The following is a 23,036-nucleotide window of genomic DNA, read 5'->3' as shown; positions in this document are numbered from 1 at the left end:
GCTTTTGGATAAACATAAACGACCCAAAAGAAAAAATTAAAGATTGCAATCTGCCTCTGCTCATTAATGACTTTTCCTTATCCTTCAATCACTATTGGAGATGGATACCCTAGAGCAGTAGTCTTATTGATAGAGCACCACACAGCAGCCTAAAGTGCTTTATAGCAATTAGTTACCTTTTGAAGTTGCATTACTATTGTTAGGAGGTGACAACAGCAACCAACAAGCATGAGGAAGCAGTGAATAAAGAATAAAACCATTTGCGTGGTATTATTTAAGAACTAACATTGGCAAAGACACCGGGATAGCCCCTTAAACGTCACTATCGGCCCTGCTTCCACCACCTCCTCCGGCAGCGAGTTCCAGGCACCCACTACCCTCTGTGTAAAAAACTTGCCTCGTACATCTTCTCTAAACCTTGCCCCTCGCACCTTAAACCTATAAAGGTTAATACAGTAAGAAGTCTTACAACAACAGGTTAAAGTCCAACAGGTTTGTTTCAAATCACTAGCTTTCGGAGCACTGCTCCTTTCTCAGGTGAATCATTGGAATGAACTGTATGAAGGTCATAGGAAAAAACTGGGTAACCGGAACGGTTGAACGGCAGGGTCCCCATTAGGATGAATTAACAACTGTTTATTAGGCCTCTGCCCTGTACATCCTTACATTACCCACTTCATGTCAGCATGAGGACAGGCTGACGTGAGTACTGACAGGCCTCTCATGGCGTGCACTTGGCAAGCAGAACCCACCAGAGGAGCTCAGGTGAGTACATCACTCAGGGGGAAATCATAGAATTTACAGTGCAGAAGGAGGCAATTCAGCCCATCGAATCTGCACCAGCCCTTGGAAAGAGCACGCCACTTAAGCCCCTCATCTCCACCCGATCCCTCTTATCCCCATAACCCAGTCTAATGTTTTTGGACAATAAGGGCAATTTAGAATGGCCAATCTACCTTACCTGCACGGCTTTGGACTGTGGGAGGAAACTGGAGCACCCGGAGGAAACCTACGCAGACACGGGGAGAATGTGCAGACTCCACACAGACAGTGACCCAAGCCGGGAATCGAACTTGGGACCTTGGAGCCGTGAAGCAACTGTGCTAACCACTATGCTATCGTGCTGCTCATGCCTGGGCACTTTCAGGGTGCAGTGCCAGGGGCGAGGGTGGGGGTTGTTATGTGGGGAGTGTTTTTATGGGGGAGGAAGGACTGGGTGCCTGGGGGGGGGGGGGGGGGGATGTTCCATTTTCACCTTTTTGCATTGGGGTGGCCGGTCAAAAATGATGCCCCGACTTCCGGTGGCACTCGCGAGCGGAGTGGCTGCGTTGAGAAGAGGCTCCTGCCGGTCCGCGATTTTTCAGGGGTTTCCCCATGGCTCTCTGTTCCTTGGTTTCTTCGGCCTTTGGGGCCTGAGGGACGGGCAGTGGGGCGGTCCAGTTTGGAGCCCTGCGGGAGTGTCCAGAGGTCGGAGCGGGAGGCATCGACCCAGAGTTCGGATGTGTGGGCAGAGCTTGACACGAGGCGAGGCAATCGAGGTGGCAGTCCTGAGTCCAGAACGCGATGTAGAGGGGGACTAGAGCACACTGGGTGGCTCCCACTGAAAATGGATCTTTGAGGAGTTTGAAGTCCGGTCCCCGGGGGAAGAGATTTCTTGACTTTGTAATTTTGGGGAAAAAATTTGTGAAAATAATTATTTAGTTATTTCCGGATTGAAGAAAGAAAGAAGAAATAATAAGTCGGTAGAGGATGCGAAAAACAGCTAGGAAGAAGGAAGAAAAACCGGGTTCGCAATTGAATGAGAGGACCAGCAAAAGCGCTGACAAGATGGCGGATGCCGGACCGCATGGTGGGGCCGCACTCCTTACGGTGGAAAAGATGACCGAGGTGATGGCGGTGGAGCTGGAAAAGCAGTTTGCGAGGCATATGGCGGCTTTGAGGAAGGAGACGGCGGACGCATTGAAATCATTGGTGGAGGAGGCAATCGCCCCGGTGAGGGTAGCTGTGGCAAAGACATCGGCCGAGGTGAGAGAGCAGGGCGAGAAGATGAAGGAAGTGGAGGAGGCCGTGTCGCAGCAAAGCGACCAGCTCAACTGGAGGTCAACAGAGGACTCCGAGCAAAGCTCGAGGACTTGGAGAACCGCTCGAGATGGCACAATCTGAGAATTGTGGGCTTGCCCGAAGGGACAGAAGGCGCAAGGCCAACAGAGTACTTCGCTAAGAAGTTGGCGGAGCTGATGGGGGAGGGTGAGAACTCCTCCCAGTACGAGCTGGACCGAGCTCATCGGTGATTAAGGCCGAAGCCCAAGGTGAATGAGCCGCCAAGAGCAGTAATTATCTGCTTCCATAAGTACTGCATGAAGGAGAAGGTTGTCGTGTTGGGTGTTCCGATACACAAACAAACCAACACGGTTGTAGATGGTACAACTCTGTTTTATTATTCTGTACAATAATAACTCTTAACTTCTGGCTATGGTTCAGATTTTACCAGCTAGCCTGTGGACCTAGCCCTAGCACTATCTTAATGAGGCACTCAGCACATGGTGTATGTCTGAGTGGCACGCTGTGAGCTCTGTGCCCTGAGCTGTCTCCTGGGAGAATGAGCGGGAACTGTGGTGTTCCCTGTTTTATAGTGCGTGTGCTCTCACTTGTGATTGGCTGTGATGTTGTGTGTGTATTGGTTGGTCCATCTACCTATCCATCAGTGTGTGTGTGTGTGATTGCACCATGATATGTTAATGTGGATATCATGACATTCCCCCTTTTCACAAAGATATGTGCCTACATGGTAATAAATATTGGTGTGTACTGAGTGCAGCTGAGTATGTGTGTGCAATATTTACAACATGTACATGAGGCTAAACTATATACATAGGAAGGTGTCAGGTGCAACAGAGCAACGAGGTTGTACCACAAACAAAACAAATGCAATCATCAAAAATCGAAAGAGAACTCCTGGAACGACAAGAAAGAAACAAGTTAACAGTATTGCACAACAATGCAGTGAGTCCAATGTGCAAACAGGCTCATAAGTCCAGTCTATTAGGTGGGCGACGAATTTGGGTTGACCGTTAGGGTGGCACACCATTCATCGCCCAGATTAATGCTGTGCACTGGCATCGGCTGGTGGGTCCTACTCGGGGACATCCGGTTCCTGTCTATTACCGCATCGCGGAAGGGTTCCCGGTCGTCGGTATCACCGGTCTGCATTTCGTCAGGGTATGACTCGGTGTATGGGGGCTGAATGGCCCGCACGTCCCTGCGAGGCTGGCAGAATTGCTGAGAGTTGGCAGGTTGAGCTGCTCGACAGCAGGCAGCGTAGTGGCCCATCCTGCCACAGCGGAGGCATTGTCACGTTTTGGCTGGACATTGCCGCTTTAAAATGTGCAGATCCACAGTTGCCACACGTTGTGACGTCATGGCGTTCGTTGCACCACCGCGCATACGCGGTGCGGTCCTGCATAGAGCACGCCTGCGCATCACGTCCCTCTGCATCGACGTCCCCTCTTCTGGCGCGTACAAGCGCGGGAGGCCTCGGAAAGTGCGCAAAATGGCCGCCCTCGACCGGGCCGCGGGCCGGGAGGAAGTCGATCGACTGAACCCGCTCGTCTCGTAGGACCCCTGCCGTGCCGATTCGGCTGCCTGGAATTGGGAGTACCGGCTGGTCGCGTTTTCGTGGAGCACGCAGGTTTCGATGGCGGTGGCTAGGGTGAGCCGCTTTATTTTGAGGAGCTGCTGGCGCAGGGTGTCCGAGGTGACCCCAAAAACTATCTGATCCCAAATCATAGAGTCGGAGGTGGCCTCATAGCCGCAGGACTGCGCGAGGATACGGAGGTGTGTTAGATAAGATTGAAAAGGCTCATCCTTACCCTGCAGGCGCTGTTGGAAGAGGTTCCTCTCGAAGCTCTCATTAACTTCCACACTGAAGTGTTCCTCAAATTTTAGAAGGATCATCTCGTACTTCGTCTTGTCCTCACCTTCCGCGAATGCCAGGGAGTTGTAAATGTGGATGGTGTGTTGCCCCGCCGTGGAGAGGAGGAGGGCGATCTTCCTGGTGTCCGATGCATTCTCCCTGTCTGTGGCTTCTAGGAAGAGCTAGAAGCACTGTTTAAACAGCTTCCAGTTGACGCCGAGATTTCCAGCGATTTGGAATGGCTGCGGCGGGCTGATGTCCATGGCGCAGGATGGCGGATTCTGAAGAGGTGCAGGTAGGTCTCACAGTCGCTGGTGGGTTTCCAGACCTGGTATCATGTCGTGTTGGGTGTTCCGATACACAAACGAACCAACACGGTTGTAGATGGTACAACTCTGTTTTATTATTCTGTACAATAATAACTATTAACTTCTGGCTGTGGTTCGTGCTTCACCAGTTAACCTGTGGACCCAGCCCTAGCACTATCTTAGTGAGGCACTCAGCACATGGTGTATGTCTGAGTGGCACCCTGTGAGCTCTGTGCTCTGAGCTATCTCCTGGTAGAATGAGCGGGAACTGTGGTGTTCCCTGTTTTATAGTGCGTGTGCTCTCACTGGTGATTGGCTGTGATGTTGTGTGTGTTGGTTGGTCCATCTACCTGTCCATCAGTGCACCATGATATGTTAATGTGGATAGCATGCGAAAGGTGTTAAGCTGGTCGAAGCAGAAGTGCGAGGTGCAGTGGGACGGTGCTGGAGTTCGGATCTATCAAAACTTGACGGTTGAGTTGGCAAAGAGACGAGCGGCGTTCGGGCGGGTGAAGGCGGCACTGTACAAAAAGGGGGTGCGATTTGGTATGGTGTACCCAGCAAAGCTGAGGGTAACGGGGAGATCTAATAGAAACTTACAAGATAATGAATGGCTTAGACAGGGTGGATGTAGGGAAGTTGTTTCCATTAGCAGGGGAGACTAGGACCCGGGGGCACAGCCTTAGAATTAAAGGGAGTCACTTTAGAACAGAGATGAGGAGAAATTTCTTCAGCCAGAGAGTGGTGGGTCTGTGGAATTCATTGCCACAGAGGGCGGTGGAGGCCGGGACGTTGAGTGTCTTTAAGACAGAAGTTGATAAATTCTTGATTTCTCAAGGAATTAAGGGCTATGGAGAAAGAGCAGGTAAATGGAGTTGAAATCAGCCATGATTGAATGGTGGAGTGGACTCGATGGGCCGAATGGCCTTACTTCCACTCCTATGTCTTATGGTCTTATAACACCAAAGACTTTTATTTTGAGACAGCGGAGGCGGCTGAGGCGTTCGTGAGGGCAGAAAGCTTGGGACAGATGTGAGGAGCGGAACTGGAAGAGAGACTGTGGACTGTGTTTGGGCAACTAGAAAATGTATAAATGCTACAACTTTCTTTTTACTAATGTGTATTGTAATTTACTTCTCTTTGCATTGTAACAGAGTTCAAGTTAATGGTTGGGTTGACTGGAGTTCTGTGTTGCAACGGTTAAATCTTACGTTAGTGAATTGTATGGGTTGGATTGTTGGTTTTGTTTTTTCTTTCTCTGGGACTGGGTGGAAGGGGGCGAGATGTCTTGGCGGGGGGAGCCACCCATGCTAGCTAACTAAAGTCAGCTAGTGAATGGAGGTGAAGTGAGAGGAGGGCTGCGGACGTTGGAGCCTGGATAGCAGGCTTCAGTGGGCCTATGAGGCGAGTGAGAGGGGGGGAAGGGATTGATGCTGGGAGATGTTTTTTCAAGGGGAAATGTAGGGGCGGTTCTTGGGAGGGGGGGAAGGGGTTTGATGTTAACAATGGACAGGGGCGGGTCAGGCTTATGGGGCAGGGCCCTGTGGTATGGTGATGGTGGATAAGAAGGGTGGGGGGGGGTGTGAGACCCCCAGTTAGGATAGTCACGTGGAACGTGAGAGGGCTAGGAGGTCCGGTCAAGAGGTCAAGGGTGCTTGCGTATTTAAAAGTTTGAAAGCCGATGTGGCAATGCTGCAGGAGACTCACTTAAGGGTGAAGGACCAGGTGAGACTTAAAAAGGGCTGGGTTAGTCAAGTGTTTCATTCTGGATTCGACGGAAGGGCTCGAGGGGTAGCAGTGCTGGTCAGCAAAAGGGTACGCTTCCAGATGGAGAAGGGTGGTGGCAGATCAGGGGGGTAGATATGTGATTGTGACAGGGGCGCTGGAGGGGAGATTAGTGGCGCTGTTAAGTGTATACGGTCCCAATTGGGACGATGTGGGATTCGCGAAGAAGGTGTTTGAGGCCATCCCCGACTTGGACACACGTGAACTGATTGTTGGGGGGGGGGGGGACACGACTGGAACTTGGTGCAGGAGCCAAGGCTGGCCAGATCACGGCCGCGCTCGCTGGTCCCGTCAGGGGGGGGCGAAGGCGCTGGCTGGGCTAATGGTGGAAATGGGAGGGGTGGACCCTTGGAGGTTCCTGCACCCAAGGGAACGGGAGGACTCATTTTTCTCAGCAGTCCATAAGGTATACTCGCGGATCGACTTTTTTGTGGTGGGGAAGGCTTTGCTGGCTGGGGTTAAGGAGTCGGAATACTCAGCAATTGCAGTGTCAGATCATGCTCCGCATTGGGTGGATATGGTGCTTGAGAAGGGGGTAGCGCAGAGGCCGGGGTGGAAATTAGATATGGGACTTTTGGGGGACCAAATGTTCTGTGACAAAATTGAAAAGGTAATTAAGGAATATGTAGGTTTCAACTGTACGGGTGAGGTGTCGAAGGAGGCTCCAAAGGCGGTGGTGAAGGGTGAGGTAATTTTGTTTAAGGCCAGGGTGGACAAAGAGGAGAGGTTGGAGTGGCAGAGGGTAATAGATGAGATGTTGGAGGTAGATAGGAGCTATGCAGAAGATGGGGACCCAGCGAAGCTGGAAAAGAGGAAGGAACTACAGGCGAGTTTCGACCGACTGTCTACCAGGAAGGCGGTGCGCCAACTGAGATGAGCAAGGGGTGCAGTTTATGAACATGGAGATAAGGCAGGTCAGCTCTGGAGGGAAGCAGCGGTAAGGGAAATTCTTCAGGTGAGGGATAGGGCAGGGAAGTTGATGGTGGCTCCAGAGCTGATTAACAAGGTTTTTGAGGAGTTTTATGAGAGGTTGTACAGGTCAGAGCCACTCTCACAGAGCCACGTGAGATGCAGGAATTTCTAGATGGGTTGGAGTACCCGAGGCTAGGGGAGGGGGACAGGGCTACATTGGAAGGAGCAATAGTGGAGCAGGAGATAAAGGATGCGATTGGGAGGATGCAGTCAGGGAAGGTGGCAGGGCCAGATGGGTTTCCGGTGGAATATTATAAAAAATTCAAGGATAAGCTGGCACCCCTGATGGTGGGGATGTTTGAAGAGGCGATAGGGAAGGGGGTGTTGCCACAAACCTTGGGGCAGGCATCGATTTCACTGTTGCTAAAAAAAATAAGGATCCGACGCAGTGTGGGTCGTATAGGCCCATATACTTGTGAATGTGGACGCAAAAGTATTGGTGAAGGTACTGGCGGGTAGACTTGGACTGTGCCTCCCGAAGGTGATAGGGGAGGATCAGACAGGGTTTGTGAGAGGGAGGCAGCTTTTTTCGAACATTAGGAGGGTTTTGAATGTCGTTATGGCACCGGCGGAAGGGAAGGAAACAGAGGTGGTTGTGGCATTGGACGCCGATAAGGCGTTTGACCGGGTAGAATGGGGGTACTTGATGGCAGTTCTGGAGTGGTTTGGGATTGGACCAAGATTTGTAAACTGGGTAATGCTACGAGCTAAGGAGCCGAAGGCGAGTGTCCGCACAAACAACATCAGGATACTTTTCTCTCCACCGTAGGACGAGGCAAGGATGTCCTATGTCCCCCCTGCTATTTGCACTTGCGATTGTGCTGTTGGCCATCGCATTAAGAAGATCGGGAGCATGGAAACGAATAGTGCGGGGGGGGGGGGGGGGGGGGGGGGGGGATACAGCATAGGATGGCCTTGTATGCCGACGACTTGCTGTTATATGTGTCGGAACCGTGTGTCGATAGGGGGAATATTGGAGCTACTGTAAGTATTTGGGTCTTTCTCAGGGTACAAGCTGAACCTAGACAAGAGTGAGTATTTTGTGGTGTCTCGGCCGGGGGTGGGGGCAGGGGTGGGGGGGCTGCCATTCTGTAGGGCAGGGACTCACTTTAGGTATCTGGGAGTGGAGGAGGCTTTGCAGGTACAACATCTCTAGTTTGGTGGGGAGAGTGAAAGCCGATCTGGCAAGGTGGGATGGTCTCCCTCTGTCACTGGCGGGTTGGGTACAGACGGTTAAAATGAATGTGTTGCCGCGATTTCTGCTTATTTTTCAATGCCTACCGATTTTCCTGCCAAAGGCTTTTGTCAGGGAGATTGAGGGAAGGATTTCCTCGTTCATATGGGGAAGGAAGGTGGCCAGAGTGAGAAAGGTGCTGCTACAGAGGGGAAGGCAGGCAGGGGGTTTGGGTCTTCCGAACCTGATGTACTACTACTGGGCGGCAAATGTGGAGAAGGTGCGGAGCTGGGTCAGAGGGGTTGATTCCCAGTGGGTCAGAATGGTGGAGAGTTTGTGCAGAGGGTCAGGGTTGAAGGTACGAGCAACAGCGCCATTCCCGACGGCCCCGGGGAAATACTCAGGGAGGGGAGTCCGGTAATAATAGCTTCATTGAAAATTTTGAGGCAGTTTCGCCAACACTTCGGGTTGGGGGCAGGGTCAAGGGAAATGCCGATTCGGGGGAACCACAGATTTGAGCCAGGGAGGTGGGATGGAAGGGGATTAAGACGCTAAAAGATCTGTTTCTTAGGGGTCGGTTTGCAGGATTGGAGGAGCTAGAAGCGAAGTATGGGCTGGAGCAGGGGGAAATGTTTAGATACATGCAGGTTCGAGATTTTGCCAGAAAGGAGATACAGAGCTTCCCGGAGGAACCGGCCTCCACATTGCTGGAGGAGGTGCTGACGACAAGGGGACTGGAGAAGGGGGTAGTGTCAGCAGTGTACGGAGCTATTTTGGAAGATGTTAAGGCACCATGGAAGGGATCAAAACAAAGTGGGAGGAAGAGTTGGGAGAGGTTATAGAGGAGGGGGTCTGGTGTGAGGTGCTCCGGAGAGTAAATGCCTCCACCTCATGTGCGAGGTTGGGGCTGATACAGCTGAAGGTGGTATACAGAGCACACCTCACGAGGGTGAGGATGAGCCGATTTCTTGAAGGAGTAGAAGATGTGTGTGAGTCTTGCGGGGGGGGTCCCGCTAATCACGTTCATATGTTTTGGTCCTGTCCAAAACTGGAGGATTACTGGAAGGAGGTTTTTTGGGTAATTTCCAAGCATGTGAAACTGGACCCGGGTTCCCGGGAGGCCATATTCGGGGTGTCAGACCAGCCAGGGTTGGAAATGGGTGCGGAGGCAGATATCGTAGCTTTCGCCTCATTGATCGCCCGGAGGCGGATCCTGTTGGGATGAAGAGCAGCCACTCCACCGTGTGCCCATGCGTGGCGGGGGGACCTGTTGGAATTCTTGTCTCTTGAGAAGGTTAAGTTTGAACTGAGGGGAAGGACGGAGGGGTTCTACAAGTCATGGGCATTATTCATTATGCACTTTCAAGAACTGGATAACATTGAACATTAGTTGGGGGGGATGGGTGGGAAGGTTGGGGGGAGGGGGGCTGTGTGTATTAAGGGTGACTATGGGTAATCCCTGATTCCTTTTTGTCATTTGTTTATGTAAACATGCAGGCTAATGTTTGGGGGTTGGTGGGAGGATGGGATCGTTATTGTTATGGGATTGACGTATTTGTTGCTGATTATTGTTTATTGTTGGTGGGTGTAAATTTGGGAGAAAATGTGAAAAAGGAGGAGAATAAAAATATTATTAAAAAATAAAAAATAAATGGTGCCCCAATCTTTAATAAACTAAGTTGCTGGTGGGGCGGGCTCAATCAGAATTTTCTTTCCCAGATCCTAACAAAACAGCGGAGAGACCGCTTTTCCTGCCTGCTGTGACACTCTGCATCAAAAAGGGAAAAATCCGCCCATTGATTTTCCTGGTTGCCTCGGGAGGTTTATTCCGCCTCTGCAGCACCTTGTAATTTTTTGCAACCCAAGAAAACCTTACTCCACCTCCCAAACATTTGTTTTTTTACCTCATTTCCACCTTGGCTGGAGTTCTTATGGATGCCTTAATGGTCTTTAGGATCAATTTCTGTGCCATTTACAAATTTCCTCCCATGTCAACCCCCATGGTATATCTCTCATGCACTAAACCCAAACAATTAATCTCATTCATATACTTCTTTCCATTGATCCTGTTCTGGATCAGCTTCCCTGATTGCTGGTGTCCCAGCAAATCAACTTTAAAATCTTCATCCTTATTTAATAATGCTTCTACAACCACACCCCATCCTATATATGAACCTTCTCCTGTCAAATAAGTGAATCCAAATCCCACTCATTGAAAATTTACATCTCCTTTAAAAATCTGTATTGATGTTAAAAACACAACAGGTTCACTAATGCCCTTTAGAGAAAAAAAGCATCAGGCTTTCCCTCGTCTGACTTGAGTGTGACTCCAGTCCCACACCCAACTTGCCTCAGAAATGACCTGGCCGTTGTGTCACCACCTTGTCAGGATGAGCAATAATAAATGCAGGCCTTTGGTACCACTCACCACCAGCAACCAACCATTTTACATCATGCCCTTCCCTTAAAGTGTTTTTTGTTAAACCCCTCAGCCTTGCTATCATTCTTGTTGGCTTTAAATGCTCCCTTAAAGCTGTTTTGTTACTTCCCTCTTTGAGTCCATTTATCGTTCCACTTTCTCATTTTCAGATTCTTGAATGATGTATAAATATAAATTAATTGCGGCTAAGTAGTGTTAAAAATTATATATCGTGAGATCAAATTCCAGAAAAACATACTAAAGTCCTAGACCCAGTGGACACTACTCTCTTCCACATAACTGAATAAAGGTCATGTGCCTTGTGTCATGGTAGTTTCTGTAAGTAGACCTGCATTTCGTATGCACTCAAACTTACATGTGCGACATGAATAAATAATATACCACATAGGACTAAACAATTGCTCTTTCACTTCAATATTTCACTAGCGTTGTCCAACATACTTTCTAGTGGACTCTTAGAGGTAGAAACCCCCTCCTGTCAGATTCTTGTGTTAAGGGTAAAACTAACCATCAGAATTATTTACACGCAGACTGGAATTCTCCAGTCTCGGGATTCAATTTTTCCGCTGGCAGCGCATGCCAACTCCCCCCGCCCCCCAAGCAGGTTTCCCGGCGGCGTAGAGTGGTTGTAATGAGACTTCCCATTGACAAGCAGCGGGAAGATAGAATCCCACCACCAGTGAATGGAGTGCCACCGAGAAACGCGTGGCTGGCGGACCAGTGAATTGCAGGGAGCAGGGCTAGGACCCCAGCTATTCGCAAGCGGACCTGTGAATTGCAGGGAGCAGGGCTAGGACCCCAGCTATTCGCAATATATATTAACGATTGAGATGAGGGAACTAAATATAATACCTCCAAATTTGCAGATGACACAAAGTTGGGTTGGAGGGTGAGCTGTGAGGAGGATGCCGAGATCGTTGAGTGAGTGGGAAAATTGCACGGCAGAAGCAGTATAATGTGAATAAATGTGATGTAATCCACATTGGTAGCAAAAGCAAGAATGGCTATAGATTGGCAGAGGGGAATGCAATGAGACCTGGGTATACTTGTACACCAGTCACTGAAAGTAAGCATGCAGGTGCAGCAGGCGGTAAAGAAGGCAAATAGTATCTTCGCCTTCATAGCAAGAGGATTCAAATACAGGGGCTGGGATATCTTGCTGCAGCTAAAGCGGGCCTTGGTGAGACTACATCTGAAATATTGTGAGGAAGGATGTTTTTGCTGTAGAAGGAGCGCAGCGAAGGACATCTGGGCCGGGATTCTCCCCCAACCGACGAACGGGCCGTACCGGCGCCAAAGAGTGTCGTGAACCACCCCGGCGTCGGGCCGCCATGAAGTTTGCAGACTCCTCCGCACTTTCGGGGGCTAGGCCGACGCTGGAGTTGTTGGCGCCGCGCCAACCGATGTCGAAGGGCCTCCGCCGGCCAGCCCGGCGAGTTGGCGCATGCGCAGGAGCGCTGGTGTGATCCCTGCGCATGCGCAGGGGGTTTCTTCTCCACGCCGGCCATGGCGGAGCTTTACAGAGGGCGGCGTGGAGGGAAAGACTGCCCCTGCGGCACAGGCCCGCCTGCAGGTCGGTGGGCCCCGATCACGGGCCAGGCCGCCATGGGGTTCCTCCCCTGGGGCCAGATCCCCCCGTGCCCCCTGAGGACTCTGCAGGCCGCCCTCAGAGCGAGGTCCAGCCGTATGGACCTTGTGTATTTCACGTCGGCGGGCGGCTGCTCGGCCCATCGGGGCCCGGTGAATCACCGGGGGAGGGCCACTGCCAACGGCCCCCGACTGGCGCAACGTGATCCCCACCCCCCGCCAAAAAACCGGCGCCGGAGAATTCGGCGGGGGGTCCGAGAATCCCGCCCCTGATTTGTCAGATGGTGGGACTGACGTACGAGGAGAGATTGAGTCAGTTAGGATTATATTCACTGGAGTTTACAAGAATTTAGATGAATTAAATTCTGACAGGAGAATCAAGAATCAGAGGTCACAGTCTAAGGATAAGGGGTAAACCATTTAGGACTGCGATGAGGAGAAATCTCTTCACCCAGAGAGTGGTGAGCCTGCGGAATTCAATACCACAGAAAGCAGTTGAGGACAAAATGTTTTCAAGATGGAGTTAGATATAGTTCTTGGGGCTAAAGCAATCAAAGGATATGTGGGGAAAGCCGGACAGGTTACTGAGTTGAATGATCAACCATGATCATAATGAATGCTGGAAAAGGCTCAGAGGGCCGAATGGCCTTCTCCTACTCCTATTTTCTCTATTTTTATATTTCTGTTTGTGAGAGTTTGTAGTCCACATATTGACTGACCATTTCTTACATTACAACAGAAGTGACACATCTAAACAAAATACGCTTTGAAATGTCCCCTGGTCATGAGAAGCAGTATAATAATGCAAGCCTTTATTTTTATCTCCACAAGTAAGAATGGGTGGAGGTAATGTTTTCACCCCTGTTAATCTGTTTTGCTTTTTGTCTGTGTACAATGTGGGCGGAATTATCTCTTTTTATTAATGGGTATCAACTTGAACGGGAAGAGTGGTATGCAGCTCATCGGCTAAACTACTGGCTTTTCCCATCAAATTTTTGAACATACCTGTAAAAACATTCCTGGATATGCGTCCCGCGATGTTCCACTGGGGCAGAAGGGGGACAGGGGTGCTCATCCAGAGCCCACCCCATTAGCAACCTTGGCTCCTGACATCAGGGTTCATAGGACACCCCGGTGTTAAAATAAAATTTAAATTACAAAAAGAACTCCCCATGGACACAAGACCATTCCACCACAGGGAAACTATTTCCCCCACCCTCCCACGGACATGGCCACCCTCCTCCCCCAGGGAACCCTCGTCCCCCGACTCAGAGAACCCTCACAATGGGAAGGGCGCCGGCAATGCTTGGGTATTCTCTGGGCAAGACACTCTTCCCTCCGAGACTTTCCTTACCTATGCGCCTCAGCGGGTTCTGTTTGCCAGTTCCTTGCTTATAAAGCAGTCGGGTACATGAGGGGTGTGACATCACGCCATACATCTTCCGTACGTGGGGGAATTTTCCAGCTGAAAGACTTTCACATTATATTTAACTGTATTCAAATAGGGGTCCCATCATTGCATGGCTGAAACACCATTAAATCACTGGCAAGGGGGCGGGGACAATCGATCAGGGAAATCCCGCCAGTGTAAAAGTTGCTTTAGGACTCACCCTCAATTCTCCGCCTCCTTCATCCCTACCTATCTCCAAAACTAATGGACACATTTTAACGAATCTTATTGCATAGATATGCCCATGGAAGAACTGATTCGCTTTTGACAAAGATGTGGGGCGAAATTCTCCGTTATTGGCGGAAACTCCGCCGATCGGCGCAAAAAACGGCGCAAATCCCACTTGCGTCACGTCATAAAAATGGGCCGATAGTCTGCGGCCCGAAATGGGCTAGCAGCGACGTAACGGGATCCGCGCTTGCGCAGTGGTTCACGCCGTGCAGCGTCATACGCGCTGCACGGCGTGACGGCTCATAAGGCCGCGCAGCTCCCCCCCACCCGACCGGAACAGCCGACCGCAACACCCGACTTGATGGCTGGCCGTCGCTCAGCCCCGAGGTTCGAGTCACGCGATGTGGAGGCGCTCCTGGATGCGGTGGAGCAGAGGAGGACGCCCTGTATCCCGGGCACGGCCGCAGAGTTGCCCCACGCCACAGCCGGCGTCTGTGGAGGGAGGTGGCAGAGGCCGTCACCGCTGTGGCCCTAACACCACGGACAGGCACCCAGTGCCACAAGAAGGTGAACGACCTCGTCAGAGCAGGCAGGGTGAGCGTCCCCCATATCCCCCATATCCCCTCTCCCCCAAATCCCCCCCTCCCCCATATCCCCCCTCCCCCATATCCCCCCTCCCCCATATCCCCCATATGCCCATATCCCCCCTCCCCCATATCCCCCCCCTCCCCATATCCCCCCTCCCCTATATCCCCCATATCCCCCCTCCCATATCCCCCCTCCCCCATATCCCCCATATCCCCCATATCCCCCATATCCACCATATCCACCCTCCCCCATATCCCCATATTCCCCCCTCCCCCATATGCCCCCTCCCCCATATCCCCCATCCCCCATATCCCCATATCCCCCCTCCCCCATATCCCCCATATCCCCCATATCCCCCATATCCCCCTCCCCCATATCCCCCATATCCCCCTCCCCCATATCCCCCTCCCCCATATCCCCCATATCCCCCCTCCCCCATATCCCCCATATTCCCCCCTCCCCCATATCCCCCTCCCCCATATCCCCCATATCCCCCCTCCCCATATTCCCCATATCCCCCCCTCCCCCATATCCCCCCTCCCACATATCCCCCATATCCCCCATATCCCCCCCTCCCCATATCCCCATATCCCCCCTCCCCCATATCCCCATATTCCCCCTCCCCATATCCCCCCTCCCCCATATCCCCCCTCCCCCATATCCCCATATTCCCCCCTCCCCCATATCCCCCTGCCCCATATTCCCCATATCCCCCCTCCCCATATCCCCCCTCCCACATATCCCCCCTCCCCATATCCCCCATATCCCCCCTCCCCCATATCTCCCCTCCACCATATCCCCCATATTCCCCCTCCCCCATATCCCCCATATCCCCCCTCCCCCATATCCCCCATATCCCCCCTCCCCCATATCCCCCCCTCCCCCATATCCCCATATCCCCAAGTGAATCCAGCCCTAACCTTAACCTCTGCAATGCACGCGCAACCGATGGCGTGCATTCATATACTGCCTAACACTGTTGCCTTTTACCCCTGCCACCACCCCCCCCCCCCCCCAGGAGAAGCGCGCACACAACAATAGGGAGCATGTGAGGACTGGAGGGAGGGCCCGCTGAGGAGAGGCCACTGACCGTACACGAGGAAAGGGCCCTGGAACTGGCTGGCGGACCTGAGGACCGGGAGGTTGCTGATGCAGAGGTCGGGCCCCACGAGCAAGTGAGCCACCAACAGCCCGTCCCCATATCCCCACCTCCCCTATATCCCCCTCTCCCGTATCACCTGATCACTGCCTGATGTCTAACCATGCATGCTTCATTGTGTATCGCAGGACCAAACGTCCAGGCACCCATCCCCGCAGATGCAGACCGCCCGCAGGATGCCCCTCGGAGACCACGGGAGGAACGGAGAGACCCGCACCCTCCAGCATGCGACGCCCGCAGGATGCCCCTCGGAGACCACGGGAGACGGAGAGACCCGAACCCCTCCAGCATGCGACGCCCGCAGGATGCCCCTCGGAGACCACGGGAGACGGAGAGACCCGAACCCTCCAGCATGCGACGCCCGCAGGATGTCCCTCGGAGACCACGGGAGACGGAGAGACCCGAACCCTCCAGCATGCGACGCCCGCAGATGCCCCTCGGAGACCACGGGAGACGGAGAGACCCGAACCCTCCAGCATGCGACGCCCGCAGGATGCCCCTCGGAGACCACGGGAGACGGAGAGACCTGGAGCAACAGGGAGACGACACCCCCGTCACGTGCGGGAGCGACCACCCAGCGATGAGGGGGGCAGCCACAGGCCCCCGTCACATCCGAGCCAGGACACCACTACCCAGGACACCACTATCCAGGACACCCCTACCCGGGACACCACTACCCAGGACACCCCTACCCGGGACAGCACTACCCGGGACAGCACTACCCGGGACAGCACTACCCGGGACAGCACTACCCAGGACACCCCTACCCGGGAAGACGAAATACCGGACAGTGACTCAGAGTGGATGGGTGGAGACGAACCCCCACCCCAAAGTGCCATGGACTCAGAGTGGGACGAAGAGCACGACACAACGCCACTGCTGTCACCAACACCCTCCACCATCGCAGAAACACTCACCACGGTTGGGCACTTTAGTGATGAGGCGTCTGGTACACTCACTGGTGCGCACAAACACAGCCGTCCCGGTACAGCAGGTGGAGGTAGGAGCAGCAGAGGGACCGGTCGGAGGGCAGGCCCAGGCCAAGCGAACATCTGCCGCCCAGATGGATCCCGGGTTCCTGCAGTTACCACACCCACACATAGATCCGATGCAACCACCGACACGGAGACGAGCGAATAGGGTGACGGGTGGCTTGCGGCGGCTGCGGTCGCAGGTGGAGGAGTCCACCCGCGTCCAGGAGCTGGGAGTGGTCCCGGTCATGCGTGCCACCCAGGCTGACACCGCACGGGTGGCGTCCGCGGTGGAGGCAATGGGTGCGACGGTGTCAGACATGGGGAACGGTTTGCGAGGCCTGGGGCCTTCCGTGCAGGCGGCGTCTGTGGCCCAGGAAATGGCTGCCCTCTCACAGGAGGCCATGAGCCAGTGCCAGCGCCAGATGGCAGAGGCGCTCAACGCCATAGCCCAGTCTCAGCAGGCCATGGCCCAGTCTCAGCAGGCCATAGCCCAGTCTCTGCAGGCCATGGGCCCAGTCTCTGCAGGCCATGGCCCAGTCTCAGCAGGCCATCGCTGAGGGCATCGGCGCCAGTGGCCATGTGCGAGCTGGCGTCGCACTGTCGCAGACCAGGGTTCGACAACCCCCTGGGCTCCATGGCTGCAAACCTGCAGACCCCTGTCGATACCAGCACGGGCCTCCAGGACTGGCAGCGCCAGATGTCGGGGGCACGTCGGATGGCCAGTCCGTTCGCATCCCCCACCCATGTAGAGGCCTGGGGGCCATCGGGCACCCCGAGGGAGGAGGAGGTGGTGTGGTCTGTCCCGGCTCCCTCTGTAGGGGAGGTCCCGGTACACCGCGACACCTCGGACTCCCCCCCTTCCGTCCCAGGTGCAATCGGGTGGGCAACGGGCAGGACAGGCTGGCAGCTCGCCATCCCAGTCGCCCGGGCCGCAGCCTGGCCCATCTAGGCCAGGACGCCCCAGGAAACAGCCGCCAAAGGGATCCAGTGTCAGAGGGCAGGAATCACAGGAGTCCACCTCCAGTTCTGCTGTACCGTCTGGGAACCACGTAGACGTAGTCAATGGGCCCGTAAGGCCAAACAATTAGACACTGAGTAAGTTGGCACGGGTGCAGGGCACAGATGAGTTTTAGGCGCTAGGGCACGTGCATGAACTCCTTTGGTTATTAAAGTCAATGTTACACCTACCGAAGCTGCCTTTGTGCTCTGTCCAAAGTGTGCGGGGTGTCATGTACGTTGAGCGCAAGTGTGTGTGTGAGGGGTGGTCTTACCTCAGCCCCAGGTGAGTCTGCCCCCTTCCCCCTGGGCCGCCATCAACATCCCCCGGGCAGAGGACGGGACCGTGCGCTGCAGTGTCACAGCCGCATGCAGGGATGGTCCGGTGTGGATGGTGGTACTGTGGCCATGGGTCAGACATAGTCCAACGATGTAGAGCCAGGAGCTCATCGGAGGCGGGTTGTCATCATTCTCCATGGCCTGCGATAGACACGCGTCCACCCGCAACTGGGTGAGCCCGGCCCGTTGTGCCGCCGGTGGATCGGCAATTGGGAGTGGGGGGGTGGTGTGCATGCGGGTGGGGTGTGTGGGGTTGGGAGGGGGGTGAGGGTGCTGGGTGGGTGGATGGGTGGGGGGTGTGGTGGTCGGCTGTTGTCATGGTGTGCGGTCTGTGGCCATACTACCCGATTCCCACGCCCATCTAGTCAGTGAAGCGGGCGTCTATCAGTCTGTCCCGTGCCCGCTGGGCCAGCCGGTAACGGTGGAACAGCCACCCGTCTGTGTCTACCCCGTCTGCCCTGACCATTGCCCCCATCCCCCTCATCTGGGGAGGACTGGGCCTCTTCTGCTGCTCCTCCACTCCGCCCTCCTCTGCCTGCGGCACATCGCCCCTCTGCTGGGCTATGTTGTGCAGGACGCAGCACACCACAATGATGCGGCCGACCCTATCTGACCGATACTGGAGGGCGCCCCCAGAGAGGTCCAGGCACCTGAAACGCATCTTCAGCACGCCAAAGCACCTCTCGATCACTCCCCTTGTCGCTACATGGGCATCATTGTAGCGGTTCTCCGCCTCATTGCGTGGCCTCCGTATAGGCGTCATCAGCCACGATCGCAATGGGTAGCCCCTGTCGCCCAGCAACCAGCCCCTCAGCCGGGGATGGCGTCCCTCGTACATGCCGGGGATGGATGACCGCGACAACACGAATGAGTCGTGTACACTGCCTGGGTGACGGGCGCAGACGTGCAGGATCATCATGCGGTGGTCGCAGACCACCTGTACGTTCATCGAATAGGTCCCTTCCTATTAGTGAACACGGCCCTGTTATCTGCAGGTGGCCGCACGGCGACGTGCATCCCATCGATCGCGGCCCTGGACCATGGGGAACCCGGCAACGGCAGAGAAGCCCACGGCCCGGGCATCTTGGCTGGCCTGGTCCACGGGGAAGCGGATGTAGCGGTGCGCCATGGCATAAAGGGCATCTGTCACTGCCCGGATGCACCGATGCACCGATGTCTGCGATATGCCGGACAGGTCCCCACTCGGTGCCTGGAATGACCCCGTTGCATAAAAGTTCAGGCCACCGTAACCTTGACGGACACGGGGAGAGGGTGTCCCCCGCCAGTGCCACGCGGTGACAGGTGTGCCAGCAGGTGGCAGATGTGTGCCACGGTTTCCCGGCTCATCCGGAGTCTCCTCCTGCATTCCCGGTCCGTGAGGTCCTGGTATGACTGCCGGGGCCGGTACACACGGGGCGCCCTCGGGTGCCTCCGTTGCCATGGGGCCGCGACGTCCTCCTCCCCCTCCTCGTCCTGTCGGTCAGGTGTCCCTCCAGCCTGGGCGGCTGCCGCCTGCCCCTCTGCGGCAGCCTGCGCCGCCTCTCTGGCACGCTCCTCCTCCTCCTCCTCCTCCTCCTCCTCCTCATCCAGGGCAACATAGACATGAGCGGCTGCCACCACGGCGGCCAACATCGCTGGATGGTCTGAAAACATGACGGCCTGGTGGGGGGAGGGGAACGACGACATGTCATCATTGCCCATATCCCCTCCTCCCCCCAGCCAGGTGGCATGGACCGCATGGGTCCAACTGTTGGAGGCTGGCACCTGGCCAGGTGGACCAACTCATTTGCCCTCCCATCACCCACCCCGGCACGGACCCCCCCCCCCCCAACCTCCACCCCGGCACGGACCCCCTCCCCAACACCCACCCCGGCACGGACCCCCTCCCCAACCTCCACCCCGGCACGGACCCCCTCCCAACCTCCACCCCGGCACGGACCCCTCCCCAACCTCCACCCCGCACGGACCCCCTCCCCAACCTCCACCCCGGCACGGACCCCCTCCCCAACCTCCACCCCGGCACGGACCCCCTCCCAACCTCCACCCCGGCACGGACCCCCTCCCCAACCCCCAACCTCCACCCCAGCACGGACCCCCCCCCCAACCTCCACCCCAGCACGGACCCCCCCTCAACATCCACCCCGGCACGGACCCCTCCCAACCCCCAACCTCCACCCCGGCACGGACCCCCTCCCCAACCCCCAACCTCCACCCCAGCACGACCCCCCCCCCCAACCTCCACCCCGGCACGGACCCCCTCCACAACCCCCAACCTCCACCCCGGCACGGACCCCCCCCCCAACCTCCACCCCAGCACGGACCCCCCCCCAACCTCCACCCGGCACGGACCCCCTCCCCAACCCCCAACCTCCACACCGGCACGGACCCCCTCCCCAACCCCCAACCTCCACCCCAGCACGGACCCCCCCCCAACCTCCACCCGGCACGGACCCCCTCCACAACCCCCAACCTCCACCCCGGCACGGACCCCCTCCCCAACCTCCACCCCGGCACGGACCCCCTCCCCAACCTCCACCCCGGCACGGACCCCCTCCCCAACCTCCACCCCGGCACGGACCCCCTCCCCAACCCCAACCTCCACCCCAGCACGGACCCCCCCCCCCAACCTCCACCCCGGCACGGACCCCCTCCACAACCCCCAACCTCCACCCCGGCACGGACCCCCTCCCGGCACTCCCCCGGAGCCCAGCCTACTCTAACCACCCCCCCCCCCCCCCCGCCGCACACACACACAAGCCGAGACACACCTCTCCTCAGGCAATCAGTCTGCGGCCACGCCATTTCCTGCCCAGAGCCAACCCCCCAGGCCGTCACTCACCTCCTCGCTGGTCGGCGTGAGCCTGGAGCACCATCACGTCGACGGGACTTCGGCCCATCCGGAAGGGAGAATATCGGCAGGCCGAAAATCGGCTGCCTTGCGCAGACCCGTGACATTCTCCGCGGCAGCGGCGCCATTAACGCCCCGCCGACTTTTCTCCCTTCGGAGACTTCGGCGGGGGCGGGGGCGGGATTCACGGCGGCCAACGGCCATTCTCCGACCCGGCGGGGGGTCGGAGAATGACGCCCGTGAATGCAGATCCTATAATTGTTTTAGAAATCACTTAACGTTGGAGAACAGGACAAGTCTACTGTTTTAAAACAAACCTTGTTGATCATTTTAGAATTTGTTATGGATGGGCCAGGGTTTAGAGAACCCCAACGTGTATCATGGAGTTCACCTGACCCACAACTTTTAATAGATTGTGGTTATGGGGAGCACACGGGCCTACTTTACAGGTGTAGTGCAACAGAGAGCTAAAGTACTTTTAAATTAAAACAATGTTTATTTATGAAACCAGTTAACACATTATAAACCCACAGTAAACATCTTAACAACTATCAACACCAATCATCCCCACCGATACAATATTCTATAAGTAATCCTTCATAACTTTCCTTGCAACATCCATAAAACAAAAGACTCTTTTTAACACAGAGATCAGGTTTAAATTCTCTACTGAGAGCAGTTATCACTTTGAAATCACCCAAATGATCTGGAGACAGTCTTTAGATTGCAGAGAGATCCTTATACAGCTGCTTGCTTTTCCTGCAGCTATCCAACTCTCAAAACGAAACTAAAAACACCCTGTAACTGCCTGCTCAAAGCGAAAGTGAAAGACAGACAGCCCAGCTCCACCCACACTCTGACATCACTGCAGCTATTCGCTAAACATCCATTTCTTAAAGGTACATCCACTGCAGCTATTTAATAAACATCCAGTTCTTAAAGGTTCTCTCACATGACAAATATTATGGATTGTTGAAGCTGCTGTGATACAATTTCTCACGGCTGTCAAACTGTCATCAGAGTTTTCATAGCAGGTTGTTGAATGTGGATTGTCCTAAAGCCATCTTAGTGAAATGGAAGCTCTTAATAAACAGATTTTCTTTTTCAGCTCTGTAGCTGAATGCCATTGACCGAGTCCTCTCTACTCCTTTGCTGAGATTCCCAGCAGGAACTTCTGGTTATGCTGAACATGAACCCCATGGCGGGTTCTTTGGCAGCACTGCTGCCGTGCAACACAAATGGCCATTGACTTCGGTGGGACTGGTTGATTCCACTGGCAGCCAATGACGAGCCAGCTCCACTGCCGGAAAACCCACCACCGGGGACCAGAAAATCCCAGCCTTTGTTTTTTATTCTACCTCAAACATTCATAGGTCCAATCAGATCTAACCTCTACAGTCCTGCCATATCCAGTCGTGAATGGTGGTGGACAATTGAACGACTGACTGGAGAAGGAGGTTCCACAAATACCCACATCCTCAATGTTGGAGGACCCCAGCACATCTATGCAAAAGACAAGGCTGAAGCATTCGCAACAATCTTCAGCCAGAAGTGCCAAATAGATGATCCATCTCGGTCTCCACCAGTAGTCCCCAACATCAGACATGTCAGCCCTATCAGTCTAAAGCGATGGAAGGGGTGATCAACAGTGCAATCAAACGGCACTTATTTAGCAATAGCTTGCTCACTGATGCTCAATTTGAGTTCTGCCAGGGTCTCTCAGCTCCCTGACTTCATTACAGCCTTGGTTCAAACATGTCGATGCCCGTGGCGACTTTTGTTGCGACGATCCCGCTCAGACATTTCGCACGGAAACGCCATTCCCCGGTTTGGTGTACGCCTCCAGATGCCATGAGGTCGGCCTCCGAAATCCGTTTACAAGCTCAGAAAACTAGAGGTTCCTTGGACGCGGACATGGACGTTTTCCAAGAGGTTCCTTGGACGCGGACTCTTTGCGGGGGGGGGGGGGGGGGGGGGGGGGTGGGGGGGGGGGGGGTTTATAATCTTTACGGAGGTCACAACATAATCCTTGCGGAGGTCACAACATAAGAACTATTAGGTTCCCCGTGACCTCCACAGGGTACGTACCTCCCCGGTAATGGGGGCTGGGTTTCCCCTTAACGAGGGACAAGCTCACTCGTATAAGAACCCCAACCTGGATGCTGGTCATGGAAGGGAGCCCTTCGGGGAGTGGAGATTCTTGTAACACGTAAAACAACTTTCCTTTTGTTTTCTAACTGCTTGGTCCATGCGTGTTACATTGACGGATTCTACAGGCATTTTGTTGTTATGCACAAGCTTTATGAGACATAAATTAGTCCTTACAGCTTAT

The 23,036-nt window shown here is 54.6% G+C and overlaps 1 protein-coding gene across 20 annotated transcripts in view; it reads left to right on the top strand.

The window, feature by feature from the left end:
- LOC140386732 (uncharacterized) overlaps positions 1-23,036 on the top strand; it is a 387,270-nt gene that overhangs the window by 223,826 nt on the left and 140,408 nt on the right. The gene's annotated exons all lie outside the window — the stretch shown is intronic.

The sequence above is a fragment of the Scyliorhinus torazame genome, chromosome 12, assembly GCF_047496885.1.
Source record: "Scyliorhinus torazame isolate Kashiwa2021f chromosome 12, sScyTor2.1, whole genome shotgun sequence".
Lineage (NCBI taxonomy): Eukaryota > Metazoa > Chordata > Chondrichthyes > Carcharhiniformes > Scyliorhinidae > Scyliorhinus > Scyliorhinus torazame.
Note: the sequence above shows the minus strand (reverse complement) of the source record. Positions and strands in the feature narration are given on the sequence as shown.